At 37.7% G+C, this 20,376-nt stretch overlaps 3 long non-coding RNA genes across 3 annotated transcripts; all 3 read right to left on the bottom strand.

Moving 5' to 3' along the window:
* Positions 1 to 1,943: 1,943 nt before the first annotated feature.
* LOC138227627 (uncharacterized) lies at positions 1,944 to 4,519 on the bottom strand. The gene is made up of 3 exons (XR_011185084.1): positions 4,471 to 4,519; positions 2,953 to 3,052; positions 1,944 to 2,077 (listed from the first exon to the last, which is right to left on the bottom strand). It is a non-coding gene; the product is annotated as an uncharacterized lncRNA (long non-coding RNA).
* Positions 4,520 to 9,359: 4,840 nt separating this feature from the next.
* LOC138227626 (uncharacterized) lies at positions 9,360 to 11,935 on the bottom strand. The gene is made up of 3 exons (XR_011185083.1): positions 11,887 to 11,935; positions 10,369 to 10,468; positions 9,360 to 9,493 (listed from the first exon to the last, which is right to left on the bottom strand). It is a non-coding gene; the product is annotated as an uncharacterized lncRNA (long non-coding RNA).
* Positions 11,936 to 16,776: 4,841 nt separating this feature from the next.
* LOC138227625 (uncharacterized) lies at positions 16,777 to 19,352 on the bottom strand. The gene is made up of 3 exons (XR_011185082.1): positions 19,304 to 19,352; positions 17,786 to 17,885; positions 16,777 to 16,910 (listed from the first exon to the last, which is right to left on the bottom strand). It is a non-coding gene; the product is annotated as an uncharacterized lncRNA (long non-coding RNA).
* Between the last annotated feature and the right edge of the window lie 1,024 nt (positions 19,353 to 20,376).

The following is a 20,376-nucleotide window of genomic DNA, read 5'->3' as shown; positions in this document are numbered from 1 at the left end:
CCACATCCCCCTGAAAGTAAATAGAGCCATAAGCACGGAGCTAAGGACACTGCTCCAGGACATGCTGGCTGTCGATCCTGACCAGCGACCAGAAGCCATCCAGCAGAAGAAGCAAGTCAGGCAAGCCATGGCACGAGAGAAAACATCTTTGTAGTGACTGATAGCAAGATGTCCGTGACCAAGGGCAATTCGTCTGAGTAAAGTCTGATTTCATTTTTATGTCCCGAAAGGCCACTGCCTTTGTGCTGTAGATTTCTGATTTAGACGGGCATTTCTATGGACAACTTTGACTTTTCTGTGGGTCCAATGAAAATAAGTTTTTTTAACTTATTCTTTGTTACAGTTTTCGAAAGTTTAAAGACATTCACTGAGTTGACGATAAAGGAAAAGTTTCATCTTTCACCTCTTGGAAGGTAGGCCGGTCAGAGGTACAATATATGTCTTCATGTCTTCATCCTCCATGTTTGTAACTACAGGTTTCACAGTGTTGAGCTAAGACACAAAAACACCTACAAATGGCAGTTCCAAATGTGTCAAATGTATAAACCTGGGCTGAAAAAGTGTGTACAGTATATACTCTGTGTAGGTCTGATAAAAGTATTCGAGTCAAAGTGTCATATGGATACAAATTCTCATGATTTTGTATTGTGTGCTTTTTCTCTGTTCTGCTTTATTGAAAGAAATCAGATGCTCTTCCTGAAACTTACCTTAGCTGATTCTTCAGCTAAACCAGACAGACTTCTGAAATTCTCAAATATTATCAAATCTTGTTGGTGCAGAGGTGGTGGAGCCCATTACCAACAGACTCACAGCTGAAATTGCTGTGAAAAGGGCTTCTACCAAATATTAACATGTGGGTGAAAATGTATACAATTGTAATATTTCCTTTTTTCCCATTGAAAGTATAACATATGTGGTGTGAGAAAGAGGTCCTCATTTAATTGCATGAAACTCTGGCACTGGCGCAAATAACTGAACAAAGTTCAAGGGGGTATACGCTTTCTGTAGACACATTATTTCCTCTTTTTCCATACTCTAAGAAATGATTTGGGAAACTGTGGGACACTGGAGGTCATTATACATGAGCCTCTTTCTGCACCTTTTAAGCCATTGAAACCTAGTTGCCTTGTTACAAGGTCTAATATTACAGTAGGTGTGGTTTCCGTCTCCTAATTTCTGAGAATGATCAAATTGGGGAATAAGTTGTAGGGAATACCACTCTTGCACTTTCTAAGAAAAGACTATCTCAAATGAAACTCGCTATAGAAGACATCTTGTTGAAAAATTCTTTATTTTTTGTCATTTCTAAAGAAAAAACATTCATCAAGTCCTTCACAAATGTTTTGTTTGTGACTTTCTCTGTTGTTCCCTTTCACACTCAACTGAACTATGGGTTATGTCTTGTAAACGTAATCAAACATTTCACTTAGGTGTGTGGGTTAACACAAACCCATATTGTATGAAACATTCAGTTTTTCATTCACGTTTTTTCTAACAATTGCATCCATGCTAGGACTACAGTAAACAACACTTTTTACTAAAGTAAATGAAATTATTCATTAAACAAGAAACATTGTTTTAAATGTATGCAATACGACGACACTAAAAACAACACTGAAACTTTTCATTGAAATACTGGACGAGATTGTGCATATTCAATGGATTTCTCCTGGTGCTTTTTTTCATCAGTCTTTTTATATTCTTGTTCTCTACTCAGGTGTCTCCTGTTCCTTTGGTGATGTCTGCTGTACACACATGGTATCATACACTTGAGCAAAGTGTGATACCACCGTTTGTTCTTCTCCTAAAATAAAGATGAACATTGACAAAAGTCAGAAGCACTCTTTTCTTTGACAGACGAACAAAACAATGCAAGAATAACCATACTCTCTGTTCCTTACTCATTTCTACCTACCTGTTTGACCACTTTGTCTGCTTCAGTCAGGACAGGGTGCTGGGGCTGACTCTGAGCAATCTGAGAAGAGCTCTCTGTGATCTTCTCCCCTACAGTGGCTACATTGTACTCTGTTTGAAATCCAGGTATCGCCTCCGGTAAGTTCCTCGGTCCTTTTTGGGACTTGAAAGGGTAGAATCATTTTGTGACTACATTTCCTTGTCATGCACTGATATGTTCTGGTTTGTGTTCGATTACTGCAGGCGTTCAAGTACTTTCTTTTTGTTCTAGATTGGCAGTGTTTGAGATGGTAGGAACTTGTCATATTCTCAACTCTGAATGCTCTGTAAACATACTATTTTAGCAATTCTTAGAAATCTGAAAGCAGTGTTACCTGTATCATTTTTTGTCTTGGTAGTAGTATTGCAGCTCCAACATCAGCACTTAAATAATGGTTTGTGATGTTACTTGTCCTTGGAGTTAGTATACTCCTGAGAAGTCAAGAGAAATCTTACGTAAGCATTAATTATGTTTCACTTTTGAAAGCAAAGTACGTGTCAAGTACTTTGAAGGCATTTGTTGATACTTTTAAGCACTTTCGTTGATTATTATTATCCTTCAATTAGTTATTACAAGTCCAACATTCCCTACATGATCTCACTCCATATTCAGTGTAGCTCCACTCTACGAAGATGAATTTGCTAATTAATCAGTCAGGGACACAGCTTATACTTCAGTAGTCTTAGATCATGTAATGCTGATTATTGTACTTTATAACTAGCAAAATCCCCATATCCTGTTCATTGCCCCATTTCCGGTCATGTGGATTGACTTATGCCTGAAGTGGTTAATTCTCACCTTGACATCTCGTAGAACAACTGAATCTCTACCAAGGGTGAATGTGTCCTTCCTCTTAATGTCTAAAAGAAAAGGTTAAAATTCATTGAAGCAAAATGCAACAACCCAAAATGTTGGGGAGGTCGTTTCCACAGTTATTTCATAAGACAGTGCTTGGAGTGAAACTACATGACCATGGTGAAGAAGTAAAAACACTTTACCTTGTTCCTCCTGACTGATGTCCTTATGCGTGTTTTGCACAGTTGAGCGTTTTGTGTCTTGTCGTCTGTGTAGGCAACAGCCCTCTTCCCTGGGATAGAACTAGATGATATTTAGACACGTTAATTTGACTTCTCCATTGCTCACATTGATGTGGATATGATTATAATGCTCTGTTTTGTGGGCTTCCCAAGAAAACAATAAATCCCTTACTACTTGTTCGAAATGCAGTAGCACAGATCCTAACAAATACAAGAAAGAGAATATCATTCCTGTTTTGAAAAAACTTCACTGGTCACCTGTATTATCTAGGATAAATTTGAAAGTTATTTTACTTGTTTTTAAAGCTTTAAGCGACCTAGCACGTCTGTACCTTCCTGAATGTCTGTCTTCATATGTTCCTATACGTGACCTGAGATCTGCACATACTGGCCTACTGCAAATACCACATGTGAAATGCAGAAAGAGTGGAGAGGCTGCTTTTTGTTTTTATGCTTCTAAATTATGAAACTCACTTCCACTTTTTATTAGGCAGTCAAGCTCGGTACATTGTTTTAAAAAACATTTGAAAATGTTGCTTTTAGTTAAAGTGGTTCTTTGTTCTTTCTATTTCTGTTTCTTTTTTTAGTTCTCTTTAATTGTTCTTATTTTATTACGACTTTCCTAATTTTTATTTTTTTAATTGACATGTATGTTGCTTTACTGTATTGCTGTATTTTCCTTGACAACTGAAAGTATATCTCTCAATTTTAATATTTTATTTTTACGCTTGCTTTTTAAAGCACCGAAGCACTATTTGTATGAAAGGTGCTCTATAAATAAAGTTTATTATTATTATTATTATTTTTAATATTATTATTATACTTTGTTACATTTTTGGTTAGGACAAAGATTCTAATAGAGGTGGCCTCTTTTACCCCGTTCCAAAAAATTGGAAAACTACCTTCAGGATACACTGACAATGACCATCTACTGTCTCCTCTAACTGTGTATTGTCATCATGCATATCTTGTGTATTATTTATTGTAGTTGGTTTTGTCATTCTGTAAAGAAGCCACCTTTCAAGGCACTATATAAAATAATGTTTATTATTATTTACATTTTTCATCGTAAAATCTGGCGAAGAGTCTTAAGAGAATATCAAAGAACACGTTGCTCTTACCTTTCCATTCCAAGAAATGCCCTCAGCTCGGATTGCAGAGATTGACCTCTCTGTCTCAAATTCTGAGAAACATAGACTCGATTGAAAAATGACCATTTCCTAAGATTCACATAACATCACCAGTCAACATTTGCCACTTGACATCAATAGAAACCATAGAGTACATGACATTTCCAATCAGTTTTCTTTCAAGGTACAATACCAATCGCCTTGCCAGAAGAGTTATACTGCGGTAGATAAATATTACAAATGTCAGATGCACGCAGAGTTGTTTGGATTACTATGAAAAGATTGGCAAATATATTTATGTTCATTATATTTCTTGGAGTGACAGAGCTAAAGAGAAAAAAATACTTACCTTTATCTCTGCAGACAGGATCGCAAGGGATTCCCTTATACTGGGTTCCTATGTAACAAATAATACATTATTCAAAAAACATGATATTTCTCTGTCCATTGGCAGCATGATTGTTTATCATTACAGTTTTAGTTAGCTTTAATTTTGTAAACCCCAAGTAAACATAGTTTTTGCCTTTCTCTGAACTTTTTGGCATTTCAATTCAGTTGTTTGTAAGCTTATTTTACAGTTGCTAGGTTGATGAAGTTCCTGAACTGTGCAGTATTTCTTTTGGGTTTGGTGCGAATCATATTCTAGCGGTTGGGGGAAAAAAGCACAGGTGCCATCCCACCATTAAAACCCTGAAACTTACCTTAGCCGATTCTTCAACTAAACCAGACATGTTAACTGAGTGTTACAGTATGTTTCAAAGTGTGTATTTTAGCAAACACAACTGAAGTTCTGTTGTCTCCTTGGAGACACCTGGAACTGGTGTGATGCTGGTTCTATGACATCATTCGTTCTAAATGTAAATGCAGGTATTGGCACAACATAGTAAATTGATGTAAAGTTATGGATCCATTCATGATTTTCACTCAGTTTGAAAGAGTTCCTGTCGTGTGGTTAAACTTTGTGTTACGGAGGGTTAACTGGGGTTCTGGCTACTAGTTAGGCTTGGTCATTCAGTCATCTGGTTCATGAAATAGGAAGCTAAGAGATCTGTGTTTTAGTTTTACTGTTTGTTTTTGTTCCATAGAATAAGAAATGTTTCATTAATATTAGTAATAGAGTAGCTGTTTCTCTAAACAGTGTGTGTCAGTTTGCACTGCAGGTGTGCCAGGTAGAGACCATTTAAGAACCCAAAAATATGCTGTCATTTACTGCCGTGGCTAATTTCTGTTAACCTTGTCTCTCACTCACTTTGATGAGCAAAATGTTCATACATAAAGCATACATTTCTGATTGGTCAGAAGAAGCTTCTTAACATATAAGGTATAAACAAAGTCAGAAAGTTAGGCACTTAGGTCAGCCTTAGGCAGTTAACCAAGACCATAATCCGATAAGAAGCTATTCCCTTTCATGTTGCTAAATCACATGTAGGATACATGAGTTACACCTCCACTTAAGAGACCTTAAAGAGACCTTGGCCAGCCAGGAGTGTAGAAAACCGTAAAACAGTTCTTGAGGACCTAATTGTTAACTCTTAACAGGCAAAGGTTCCTTCAGTCCTACGAGAAATATTTTAGAATTGAACTAAAGTGTGTTTCCGATACAGGAGCATACAGTGCCTTGCGAAAGTATTCGGCCCCCTTGAACTTTTCAACCTTTTGCCACATTTCAGGCTTCAAACATAAAGATATAAATTTTTTATTTTATGTGAAGAATCACCAACAAGTGGGACACAATTGTGAAGTGGAACGAAATCTATTGGATTTTTGAAACTTTTTTAACTAATAAAAAAATGAAAAGTGGGGCGTGCAAAATTATTCGGCCCCTTTACTTTCAGTGCAGCAAACTCACTCCAGAAGTTCAGCGAGGATATCTGAATGATCCAATGTTGTCCTAAATGACTGATGGTGATAAATAGAATCCACCTGTGTGTAATCAAGTCTCTGTATAAATGCACCTGCTCTGTGATAGTCTCAAGGTTCTGTTGAAAGCGCAGAGATCATCATGAAGACCAAGGAACACACCAGGCAGGTCCGTAATACTGTTGTGGAGAAGTTTAAAGCCGGATTTGGATACAAAAAGATTTCCCAAGCTTCAAACATCCCAAGGAGCACTGTGCAAGCGATCATCTTGAAATGGAAGGAGTATCAGACCACTGCAAATCTACCAAGACCTGGCCGTCCCTCTAAACTTTCAGCTCAGACAAGGAGAAGACTGATCAGAGATGCAGCCAAGAGGCCCATGATCACTCTGGATGAACTGCAGAGAACTACAGCTGAGGTGGGAGAGTCTGTCCATAGGACAACAATCAGTCTTACACTGCACAAATCTGGCCTTTATGGAAGAGTGGCAAGAAGAAAGCCATTTCTCAAAGATATCCATAAAAAGTGTCGTCTAAAGTTTGCCACAAGCCACCTGGGAGACACCCCAAACATGTGGAAGAAGGTGCTCTGGTCAGATGAAACCAAAATCGATCTTTTTGGCCACAATGCAAAACGATATGTTTGGCGTAAAAGCAACACAGCTCATCACCCTCAACACACCATCCCCACTGTCAAATATGGTGGTGGCAGCATCATGGTTTGGGCCTGCTTTTCTTCAGCAGGGACAGGGAAGATGGTTAAAATTGAGGGGAAGATGGATGCAGCCAAATACAGGACCATTCTGGATGAAAACCTGTTGGAGTCTGCAAAAGACCTGAAACTGGGACGGAGATTTATCTTCCAACAAGACAATGATCCCAAACATACAGCAAAATCTACAAAGGAATGGTTCACAAATAAACGTATCCAGGTGTTTGAATGGCCAAGTCAAAGTCCAGACCTGAATCCAATCGAGAATCTGTGGAAAGAGCTGAAAACTGCTGTTCACAAACGCTCTCCATCCAACCTCACTGAGCTCGAGCTGTTTTGCAAGGAAGAATGGGCAAGAATTTCAGTCTCTCGATGTGCAAAACTGATAGAGACATACCCCAAGCGACTTACAGCTGTAATCGCAGCAAAAGGTGGCTCTACAAAGTATTAACGCAAGGGGGCCGAATAATTTTGCACGCCCCACTTTTCATTTTTTTATTAGTTAAAAAAGTTTCAAAAATCCAATAGATTTCGTTCCACTTCACAATTGTGTCCCACTTGTTGGTGATTCTTCACATAAAATAAAAAATTTATATCTTTATGTTTGAAGCCTGAAATGTGGCAAAAGGTTGAAAAGTTCAAGGGGGCCGAATACTTTCGCAAGGCACTGTATGTCTGTCAGGACCTGTTGGAGTGGCCCTGCATGAGAACCCCTGGCTGCAGTTCCACATCCCCCTGAAAGTAAATAGAGCCATAAGCACGGAGCTAAGGACACTGCTCCAGGACATGCTGGCTGTCGATCCTGACCAGCGACCAGAAGCCATCCAGCAGAAGAAGCAAGTCAGGCAAGCCATGGCACGAGAGAAAACATCTTTGTAGTGACTGATAGCAAGATGTCCGTGACCAAGGGCAATTCGTCTGAGTAAAGTCTGATTTCATTTTTATGTCCCGAAAGGCCACTGCCTTTGTGCTGTAGATTTCTGATTTAGACGGGCATTTCTATGGACAACTTTGACTTTTCTGTGGGTCCAATGAAAATAAGTTTTTTAACTTATTCTTTGTTACAGTTTTCGAAAGTTTAAAGACATTCACTGAGTTGACGATAAAGGAAAAGTTTCATCTTTCACCTCTTGGAAGGTAGGCCGGTCAGAGGTACAATATATGTCTTCATGTCTTCATCCTCCATGTTTGTAACTACAGGTTTCACAGTGTTGAGCTAAGACACAAAAACACCTACAAATGGCAGTTCCAAATGTGTCAAATGTATAAACCTGGGCTGAAAAAGTGTGTACAGTATATACTCTGTGTAGGTCTGATAAAAGTATTCGAGTCAAAGTGTCATATGGATACAAATTCTCATGATTTTGTATTGTGTGCTTTTTCTCTGTTCTGCTTTATTGAAAGAAATCAGATGCTCTTCCTGAAACTTACCTTAGCTGATTCTTCAGCTAAACCAGACAGACTTCTGAAATTCTCAAATATTATCAAATCTTGTTGGTGCAGAGGTGGTGGAGCCCATTACCAACAGACTCACAGCTGAAATTGCTGTGAAAAGGGCTTCTACCAAATATTAACATGTGGGTGAAAATGTATACAATTGTAATATTTCCTTTTTTCCCATTGAAAGTATAACATATGTGGTGTGAGAAAGAGGTCCTCATTTAATTGCATGAAACTCTGGCACTGGCGCAAATAACTGAACAAAGTTCAAGGGGGTATACGCTTTCTGTAGACACTTTATTTCCTCTTTTTCCATACTCTAAGAAATGATTTGGGAAACCTGTGGGACACTGGAGGTCATTATACATGAGCCTCTTTCTGCACCTTTTAAGCCATTGAAACCTAGTTGCCTTTTACAAGGTCTAATATTACAGTAGGTGTGGTTTCCGTCTCCTAATTTCTGAGAATGATCAAATTGGGGAATAAGTTGTAGGGAATACCACTCTTGCACTTCTAAGAAAAGACTATCTCAAATGAAACTCGCTATAGAAAGACATCTTGTTGAAAAATTCTTTATTTTTTGTCATTTCTAAAGAAAAAACATTCATCAAGTCCTTCACAAATGTTTTGTTTGTGACTTTCTCTGTTGTTCCCTTTCACACTCAACTGAACTATGGGTTATGTCTTGTAAACGTAATCAAACATTTCACTTAGGTGTGTGGGTTAACACAAACCCATATTGTATGAAACATTCAGTTTTTCATTCACGTTTTTTCTAACAATTGCATCCATGCTAGGACTACAGTAAACAACACTTTTTACTAAAGTAAATGAAATTATTCATTAAACAAGAAACATTGTTTTAAATGTATGCAATACGACGACACTAAAAACAACACTGAAACTTTTCATTGAAATACTGGACGAGATTGTGCATATTCAATGGATTTCTCCTGGTGCTTTTTTTCATCAGTCTTTTTATATTCTTGTTCTCTACTCAGGTGTCTCCTGTTCCTTTGGTGATGTCTGCTGTACACACATGGTATCATACACTTGAGCAAAGTGTGATACCACCGTTTGTTCTTCTCCTAAAATAAAGATGAACATTGACAAAAGTCAGAAGCACTCTTTTCTTTGACAGACGAACAAAACAATGCAAGAATAACCATACTCTCTGTTCCTTACTCATTTCTACCTACCTGTTTGACCACTTTGTCTGCTTCAGTCAGGACAGGGTGCTGGGGCTGACTCTGAGCAATCTGAGAAGAGCTCTCTGTGATCTTCTCCCCTACAGTGGCTACATTGTACTCTGTTTGAAATCCAGGTATCGCCTCCGGTAAGTTCCTCGGTCCTTTTTGGGACTTGAAAGGGTAGAATCATTTTGTGACTACATTTCCTTGTCATGCACTGATATGTTCTGGTTTGTGTTCGATTACTGCAGGCGTTCAAGTACTTTCTTTTTGTTCTAGATTGGCAGTGTTTGAGATGGTAGGAACTTGTCATATTCTCAACTCTGAATGCTCTGTAAACATACTATTTTAGCAATTCTTAGAAATCTGAAAGCAGTGTTACCTGTATCATTTTTTGTCTTGGTAGTAGTATTGCAGCTCCAACATCAGCACTTAAATAATGGTTTGTGATGTTACTTGTCCTTGGAGTTAGTATACTCCTGAGAAGTCAAGAGAAATCTTACGTAAGCATTAATTATGTTTCACTTTTGAAAGCAAAGTACGTGTCAAGTACTTTGAAGGCATTTGTTGATACTTTTAAGCACTTTCGTTGATTATTATTATCCTTCAATTAGTTATTACAAGTCCAACATTCCCTACATGATCTCACTCCATATTCAGTGTAGCTCCACTCTACGAAGATGAATTTGCTAATTAATCAGTCAGGGACACAGCTTATACTTCAGTAGTCTTAGATCATGTAATGCTGATTATTGTACTTTATAACTAGCAAAATCCCCATATCCTGTTCATTGCCCCATTTCCGGTCATGTGGATTGACTTATGCCTGAAGTGGTTAATTCTCACCTTGACATCTCGTAGAACAACTGAATCTCTACCAAGGGTGAATGTGTCCTTCCTCTTAATGTCTAAAAGAAAAGGTTAAAATTCATTGAAGCAAAATGCAACAACCCAAAATGTTGGGGAGGTCATTTCCACAGTTATTTCATAAGACAGTGCTTGGAGTGAAACTACATGACCATGGTGAAGAAGTAAAAACACTTTACCTTGTTCCTCCTGACTGATGTCCTTATGCGTGTTTTGCACAGTTGAGCGTTTTGTGTCTTGTCGTCTGTGTAGGCAACAGCCCTCTTCCCTGGGATAGAACTAGATGATATTTAGACACGTTAATTTGACTTCTCCATTGCTCACATTGATGTGGATATGATTATAATGCTCTGTTTTGTGGGCTTCCCAAGAAAACAATAAATCCCTTACTACTTGTTCGAAATGCAGTAGCACAGATCCTAACAAATACAAGAAAGAGAATATCATTCCTGTTTTGAAAAAACTTCACTGGTCACCTGTATTATCTAGGATAAATTTGAAAGTTATTTTACTTGTTTTTAAAGCTTTAAGCGACCTAGCACGTCTGTACCTTCCTGAATGTCTGTCTTCATATGTTCCTATACGTGACCTGAGATCTGCACATACTGGCCTACTGCAAATACCACATGTGAAATGCAGAAAGAGTGGAGAGGCTGCTTTTTGTTTTTATGCTTCTAAATTATGAAACTCACTTCCACTTTTTATTAGGCAGTCAAGCTCGGTACATTGTTTTAAAAAACATTTGAAAATGTTGCTTTTAGTTAAAGTGGTTCTTTGTTCTTTCTATTTCTGTTTCTTTTTTTAGTTCTCTTTAATTGTTCTTATTTTATTACGACTTTCCTAATTTTTATTTTTTTAATTGACATGTATGTTGCTTTACTGTATTGCTGTATTTTCCTTGACAACTGAAAGTATATCTCTCAATTTTAATATTTTATTTTTACGCTTGCTTTTTAAAGCACCGAAGCACTATTTGTATGAAAGGTGCTCTATAAATAAAGTTTATTATTATTATTATTATTTTTAATATTATTATTATACTTTGTTACATTTTTGGTTAGGACAAAGATTCTAATAGAGGTGGCCTCTTTTACCCCGTTCCAAAAAATTGGAAAACTACCTTCAGGATACACTGACAATGACCATCTACTGTCTCCTCTAACTGTGTATTGTCATCATGCATATCTTGTGTATTATTTATTGTAGTTGGTTTTGTCATTCTGTAAAGAAGCCACCTTTCAAGGCACTATATAAAATAATGTTTATTATTATTTACATTTTTCATCGTAAAATCTGGCGAAGAGTCTTAAGAGAATATCAAAGAACACGTTGCTCTTACCTTTCCATTCCAAGAAATGCCCTCAGCTCGGATTGCAGAGATTGACCTCTCTGTCTCAAATTCTGAGAAACATAGACTCGATTGAAAAATGACCATTTCCTAAGATTCACATAACATCACCAGTCAACATTTGCCACTTGACATCAATAGAAACCATAGAGTACATGACATTTCCAATCAGTTTTCTTTCAAGGTACAATACCAATCGCCTTGCCAGAAGAGTTATACTGCGGTAGATAAATATTACAAATGTCAGATGCACGCAGAGTTGTTTGGATTACTATGAAAAGATTGGCAAATATATTTATGTTCATTATATTTCTTGGAGTGACAGAGCTAAAGAGAAAAAAATACTTACCTTTATCTCTGCAGACAGGATCGCAAGGGATTCCCTTATACTGGGTTCCTATGTAACAAATAATACATTATTCAAAAAACATGATATTTCTCTGTCCATTGGCAGCATGATTGTTTATCATTACAGTTTTAGTTAGCTTTAATTTTGTAAACCCCAAGTAAACATAGTTTTTGCCTTTCTCTGAACTTTTTGGCATTTCAATTCAGTTGTTTGTAAGCTTATTTTACAGTTGCTAGGTTGATGAAGTTCCTGAACTGTGCAGTATTTCTTTTGGGTTTGGTGCGAATCATATTCTAGCGGTTGGGGGAAAAAAGCACAGGTGCCATCCCACCATTAAAACCCTGAAACTTACCTTAGCCGATTCTTCAACTAAACCAGACATGTTAACTGAGTGTTACAGTATGTTTCAAAGTGTGTATTTTAGCAAACACAACTGAAGTTCTGTTGTCTCCTTGGAGACACCTGGAACTGGTGTGATGCTGGTTCTATGACATCATTCGTTCTAAATGTAAATGCAGGTATTGGCACAACATAGTAAATTGATGTAAAGTTATGGATCCATTCATGATTTTCACTCAGTTTGAAAGAGTTCCTGTCGTGTGGTTAAACTTTGTGTTACGGAGGGTTAACTGGGGTTCTGGCTACTAGTTAGGCTTGGTCATTCAGTCATCTGGTTCATGAAATAGGAAGCTAAGAGATCTGTGTTTTAGTTTTACTGTTTGTTTTTGTTCCATAGAATAAGAAATGTTTCATTAATATTAGTAATAGAGTAGCTGTTTCTCTAAACAGTGTGTGTCAGTTTGCACTGCAGGTGTGCCAGGTAGAGACCATTTAAGAACCCAAAAATATGCTGTCATTTACTGCCGTGGCTAATTTCTGTTAACCTTGTCTCTCACTCACTTTGATGAGCAAAATGTTCATACATAAAGCATACATTTCTGATTGGTCAGAAGAAGCTTCTTAACATATAAGGTATAAACAAAGTCAGAAAGTTAGGCACTTAGGTCAGCCTTAGGCAGTTAACCAAGACCATAATCCGATAAGAAGCTATTCCCTTTCATGTTGCTAAATCACATGTAGGATACATGAGTTACACCTCCACTTAAGAGACCTTAAAGAGACCTTGGCCAGCCAGGAGTGTAGAAAACCGTAAAACAGTTCTTGAGGACCTAATTGTTAACTCTTAACAGGCAAAGGTTCCTTCAGTCCTACGAGAAATATTTTAGAATTGAACTAAAGTGTGTTTCCGATACAGGAGCATACAGTGCCTTGCGAAAGTATTCGGCCCCCTTGAACTTTTCAACCTTTTGCCACATTTCAGGCTTCAAACATAAAGATATAAATTTTTTATTTTATGTGAAGAATCACCAACAAGTGGGACACAATTGTGAAGTGGAACGAAATCTATTGGATTTTTGAAACTTTTTTAACTAATAAAAAAATGAAAAGTGGGGCGTGCAAAATTATTCGGCCCCTTTACTTTCAGTGCAGCAAACTCACTCCAGAAGTTCAGCGAGGATATCTGAATGATCCAATGTTGTCCTAAATGACTGATGGTGATAAATAGAATCCACCTGTGTGTAATCAAGTCTCTGTATAAATGCACCTGCTCTGTGATAGTCTCAAGGTTCTGTTGAAAGCGCAGAGATCATCATGAAGACCAAGGAACACACCAGGCAGGTCCGTAATACTGTTGTGGAGAAGTTTAAAGCCGGATTTGGATACAAAAAGATTTCCCAAGCTTCAAACATCCCAAGGAGCACTGTGCAAGCGATCATCTTGAAATGGAAGGAGTATCAGACCACTGCAAATCTACCAAGACCTGGCCGTCCCTCTAAACTTTCAGCTCAGACAAGGAGAAGACTGATCAGAGATGCAGCCAAGAGGCCCATGATCACTCTGGATGAACTGCAGAGAACTACAGCTGAGGTGGGAGAGTCTGTCCATAGGACAACAATCAGTCTTACACTGCACAAATCTGGCCTTTATGGAAGAGTGGCAAGAAGAAAGCCATTTCTCAAAGATATCCATAAAAAGTGTCGTCTAAAGTTTGCCACAAGCCACCTGGGAGACACCCCAAACATGTGGAAGAAGGTGCTCTGGTCAGATGAAACCAAAATCGATCTTTTTGGCCACAATGCAAAACGATATGTTTGGCGTAAAAGCAACACAGCTCATCACCCTCAACACACCATCCCCACTGTCAAATATGGTGGTGGCAGCATCATGGTTTGGGCCTGCTTTTCTTCAGCAGGGACAGGGAAGATGGTTAAAATTGAGGGGAAGATGGATGCAGCCAAATACAGGACCATTCTGGATGAAAACCTGTTGGAGTCTGCAAAAGACCTGAAACTGGGACGGAGATTTATCTTCCAACAAGACAATGATCCCAAACATACAGCAAAATCTACAAAGGAATGGTTCACAAATAAACGTATCCAGGTGTTTGAATGGCCAAGTCAAAGTCCAGACCTGAATCCAATCGAGAATCTGTGGAAAGAGCTGAAAACTGCTGTTCACAAACGCTCTCCATCCAACCTCACTGAGCTCGAGCTGTTTTGCAAGGAAGAATGGGCAAGAATTTCAGTCTCTCGATGTGCAAAACTGATAGAGACATACCCCAAGCGACTTACAGCTGTAATCGCAGCAAAAGGTGGCTCTACAAAGTATTAACGCAAGGGGGCCGAATAATTTTGCACGCCCCACTTTTCATTTTTTTATTAGTTAAAAAAGTTTCAAAAATCCAATAGATTTCGTTCCACTTCACAATTGTGTCCCACTTGTTGGTGATTCTTCACATAAAATAAAAAATTTATATCTTTATGTTTGAAGCCTGAAATGTGGCAAAAGGTTGAAAAGTTCAAGGGGGCCGAATACTTTCGCAAGGCACTGTATGTCTGTCAGGACCTGTTGGAGTGGCCCTGCATGAGAACCCCTGGCTGCAGTTCCACATCCCCCTGAAAGTAAATAGAGCCATAAGCACGGAGCTAAGGACACTGCTCCAGGACATGCTGGCTGTCGATCCTGACCAGCGACCAGAAGCCATCCAGCAGAAGAAGCAAGTCAGGCAAGCCATGGCACGAGAGAAAACATCTTTGTAGTGACTGATAGCAAGATGTCCGTGACCAAGGGCAATTCGTCTGAGTAAAGTCTGATTTCATTTTTATGTCCCGAAAGGCCACTGCCTTTGTGCTGTAGATTTCTGATTTAGACGGGCATTTCTATGGACAACTTTGACTTTTCTGTGGGTCCAATGAAAATAAGTTTTTTAACTTATTCTTTGTTACAGTTTTCGAAAGTTTAAAGACATTCACTGAGTTGACGATAAAGGAAAAGTTTCATCTTTCACCTCTTGGAAGGTAGGCCGGTCAGAGGTACAATATATGTCTTCATGTCTTCATCCTCCATGTTTGTAACTACAGGTTTCACAGTGTTGAGCTAAGACACAAAAACACCTACAAATGGCAGTTCCAAATGTGTCAAATGTATAAACCTGGGCTGAAAAAGTGTGTACAGTATATACTCTGTGTAGGTCTGATAAAAGTATTCGAGTCAAAGTGTCATATGGATACAAATTCTCATGATTTTGTATTGTGTGCTTTTTCTCTGTTCTGCTTTATTGAAAGAAATCAGATGCTCTTCCTGAAACTTACCTTAGCTGATTCTTCAGCTAAACCAGACAGACTTCTGAAATTCTCAAATATTATCAAATCTTGTTGGTGCAGAGGTGGTGGAGCCCATTACCAACAGACTCACAGCTGAAATTGCTGTGAAAAGGGCTTCTACCAAATATTAACATGTGGGTGAAAATGTATACAATTGTAATATTTCCTTTTTTCCCATTGAAAGTATAACATATGTGGTGTGAGAAAGAGGTCCTCATTTAATTGCATGAAACTCTGGCACTGGCGCAAATAACTGAACAAAGTTCAAGGGGGTATACGCTTTCTGTAGACACTTTATTTCCTCTTTTTCCATACTCTAAGAAATGATTTGGGAAACCTGTGGGACACTGGAGGTCATTATACATGAGCCTCTTTCTGCACCTTTTAAGCCATTGAAACCTAGTTGCCTTGTTACAAGGTCTAATATTACAGTAGGTGTGGTTTCCGTCTCCTAATTTCTGAGAATGATCAAATTGGGGAATAAGTTGTAGGGAATACCACTCTTGCACTTCTAAGAAAAGACTATCTCAAATGAAACTCGCTATAGAAAGACATCTTGTTGAAAAATTCTTTATTTTTTGTCATTTCTAAAGAAAAAACATTCATCAAGTCCTTCACAAATGTTTTGTTTGTGACTTTCTCTGTTGTTCCCTTTCACACTCAACTGAACTATGGGTTATGTCTTGTAAACGTAATCAAACATTTCACTTAGGTGTGTGGGTTAACACAAACCCATATTGTATGAAACATTCAGTTTTTCATTCACGTTTTTTCTAACAATTGCATCCATGCTAGGACTACAGTAAACAACACTTTTTACTAAAGTAAATGAAATTATTCATTAAACAAGAAACATTGTTTTAAATGTATGCAATACGACGACACTAAAAACAACACTGAAACTTTTCATTGAAATACTGGACGAGATTGTGCATATTCAATGGATTTCTCCTGGTGCTTTTTTTCATCAGTCTTTTTATATTCTTGTTCTCTACTCAGGTGTCTCCTGTTCCTTTGGTGATGTCTGCTGTACACACATGGTATCATACACTTGAGCAAAGTGTGATACCACCGTTTGTTCTTCTCCTAAAATAAAGATGAACATTGACAAAAGTCAGAAGCACTCTTTTCTTTGACAGACGAACAAAACAATGCAAGAATAACCATACTCTCTGTTCCTTACTCATTTCTACCTACCTGTTTGACCACTTTGTCTGCTTCAGTCAGGACAGGGTGCTGGGGCTGACTCTGAGCAATCTGAGAAGAGCTCTCTGTGATCTTCTCCCCTACAGTGGCTACATTGTACTCTGTTTGAAATCCAGGTATCGCCTCCGGTAAGTTCCTCGGTCCTTTTTGGGACTTGAAAGGGTAGAATCATTTTGTGACTACATTTCCTTGTCATGCACTGATATGTTCTGGTTTGTGTTCGATTACTGCAGGCGTTCAAGTACTTTCTTTTTGTTCTAGATTGGCAGTGTTTGAGATGGTAGGAACTTGTCATATTCTCAACTCTGAATGCTCTGTAAACATACTATTTTAGCAATTCTTAGAAATCTGAAAGCAGTGTTACCTGTATCATTTTTTGTCTTGGTAGTAGTATTGCAGCTCCAACATCAGCACTTAAATAATGGTTTGTGATGTTACTTGTCCTTGGAGTTAGTATACTCCTGAGAAGTCAAGAGAAATCTTACGTAAGCATTAATTATGTTTCACTTTTGAAAGCAAAGTACGTGTCAAGTACTTTGAAGGCATTTGTTGATACTTTTAAGCACTTTCGTTGATTATTATTATCCTTCAATTAGTTATTACAAGTCCAACATTCCCTACATGATCTCACTCCATATTCAGTGTAGCTCCACTCTACGAAGATGAATTTGCTAATTAATCAGTCAGGGACACAGCTTATACTTCAGTAGTCTTAGATCATGTAATGCTGATTATTGTACTTTATAACTAGCAAAATCCCCATATCCTGTTCATTGCCCCATTTCCGGTCATGTGGATTGACTTATGCCTGAAGTGGTTAATTCTCACCTTGACATCTCGTAGAACAACTGAATCTCTACCAAGGGTGAATGTGTCCTTCCTCTTAATGTCTAAAAGAAAAGGTTAAAATTCATTGAAGCAAAATGCAACAACCCAAAATGTTGGGGAGGTCGTTTCCACAGTTATTTCATAAGACAGTGCTTGGAGTGAAACTACATGACCATGGTGAAGAAGTAAAAACACTTTACCTTGTTCCTCCTGACTGATGTCCTTATGCGTGTTTTGCACAGTTGAGCGTTTTGTGTCTTGTCGTCTGTGTAGGCAACAGCCCTCTTCCCTGGGATAGAACTAGATGATATTTAGACACGTTAATTTGACTTCTCCATTGCTCACATTGATGTGGATATGATTATAATGCTCTGTTTTGTGGGCTTCCCAAGAAAACAATAAATCCCTTACTACTTGTTCGAAATGCAGTAGCACAGATCCTAACAAATACAAGAAAGAGAATATCATTCCTGTTTTGAAAAAACTTCACTGGTCACCTGTATTATCTAGGATAAATTTGAAAGTTATTTTACTTGTTTTTAAAGCTTTAAGCGACCTAGCACGTCTGTACCTTCCTGAATGTCTGTCTTCATATGTTCCTATACGTGACCTGAGATCTGCACATACTGGCCTACTGCAAATACCACATGTGAAATGCAGAAAGAGTGGAGAGGCTGCTTTTTGTTTTTATGCTTCTAAATTATGAAACTCACTTCCACTTTTTATTAGGCAGTCAAGCTCGGTACATTGTTTTAAAAAACATTTGAAAATGTTGCTTTTAGTTAAAGTGGTTCTTTGTTCTTTCTATTTCTGTTTCTTTTTTTAGTTCTCTTTAATTGTTCTTATTTTATTACGACTTTCCTAATTTTTATTTTTTTAATTGACATGTATGTTGCTTTACTGTATTGCTGTATTTTCCTTGACAACTGAAAGTATATCTCTCAATTTTAATATTTTATTTTTACGCTTGCTTTTTAAAGCACCGAAGCACTATTTGTATGAAAGGTGCTCTATAAATAAAGTTTATTATTATTATTATTATTTTTAATATTATTATTATACTTTGTTACATTTTTGGTTAGGACAAAGATTCTAATAGAGGTGGCCTCTTTTACCCCGTTCCAAAAAATTGGAAAACTACCTTCAGGATACACTGACAATGACCATCTACTGTCTCCTCTAACTGTGTATTGTCATCATGCATATCTTGTGTATTATTTATTGTAGTTGGTTTTGTCATTCTGTAAAGAAGCCACCTTTCAAGGCACTATATAAAATAATGTTTATTATTATTTACATTTTTCATCGTAAAATCTGGCGAAGAGTCTTAAGAGAATATCAAAGAACACGTTGCTCTTACCTTTCCATTCCAAGAAATGCCCTCAGCTCGGATTGCAGAGATTGACCTCTCTGTCTCAAATTCTGAGAAACATAGACTCGATTGAAAAATGACCATTTCCTAAGATTCACATAACATCACCAGTCAACATTTGCCACTTGACATCAATAGAAACCATAGAGTACATGACATTTCCAATCAGTTTTCTTTCAAGGTACAATACCAATCGCCTTGCCAGAAGAGTTATACTGCGGTAGATAAATATTACAAATGTCAGATGCACGCAGAGTTGTTTGGATTACTATGAAAAGATTGGCAAATATATTTATGTTCATTATATTTCTTGGAGTGACAGAGCTAAAGAGAAAAAAATACTTACCTTTATCTCTGCAGACAGGATCGCAAGGGATTCCCTTATACTGGGTTCCTATGTAACAAATAATACATTATTCAAAAAACATGATATTTCTCTGTCCATTGGCAGCATGATTGTTTATCATTACAGTTTTAGTTAGCTTTAATTTTGTAAACCCCAAGTAAACATAGTTTTTGCCTTTCTCTGAACTTTTTGGCATTTCAATTCAGTTGTTTGTAAGCTTATTTTACAGTTGCTAGGTTGATGAAGTTCCTGAACTGTGCAGTATTTCTTTTGGGTTTGGTGCGAATCATATTCTAGCGGTTGGGGGAAAAAAGCACAGGTGCCATCCCACCATTAAAACCCTGAAACTTACCTTAGCCGATTCTTCAACTAAACCAGACATGTTAACTGAGTGTTACAGTATGTTTCAAAGTGTGTATTTTAGCAAACACAACTGAAGTTCTGTTGTCTCCTTGGAGACACCTGGAACTGGTGTGATGCTGGTTCTATGACATCATTCGTTCTAAATGTAAATGCAGGTATTGGCACAACATAGTAAATTGATGTAAAGTTATGGATCCATTCATGATTTTCACTCAGTTTGAAAGAGTTCCTGTCGTGTGGTTAAACTTTGTGTTACGGAGGGTTAACTGGGGTTCTGGCTACTAGTTAGGCTTGGTCATTCAGTCATCTGGTTCATGAAATAGGAAGCTAAGAGATCTGTGTTTTAGTTTTACTGTTTGTTTTTGTTCCATAGAATAAGACATGTTTCATTAATTTTAGTAATAGAGTAGCTGTTTCTCTAAACAGTGTGTGTCAGTTTGCACTGCAGGTGTGCCAGGTAGAGACCATTTAAGAACCCAAAAATATGCTGTCATTTACTGCCGTGGCTAATTTCTGTTAACCTTGTCTCTCACTCACTTTGATGAGCAAAATGTTCATACATAAAGCATACATTTCTGATTGGTCAGAAGAAGCTTCTTAACATATAAGGTATAAACAAAGTCAGAAAGTTAGGCACTTAGGTCAGCCTTAGGCAGTTAACCAAGACCATAATCCGATAAGAAGCTATTCCCTTTCATGTTGCTAAATCA

This window comes from Lepisosteus oculatus, unplaced genomic scaffold, assembly GCF_040954835.1.
Source record: "Lepisosteus oculatus isolate fLepOcu1 unplaced genomic scaffold, fLepOcu1.hap2 HAP2_SCAFFOLD_39, whole genome shotgun sequence".
Taxonomy (NCBI): Eukaryota; Metazoa; Chordata; class Actinopteri; order Semionotiformes; family Lepisosteidae; genus Lepisosteus; species Lepisosteus oculatus.
The sequence above is the reverse complement of the archived record's forward strand: the minus strand, read 5'-3'. Positions and strand labels throughout refer to the sequence as shown.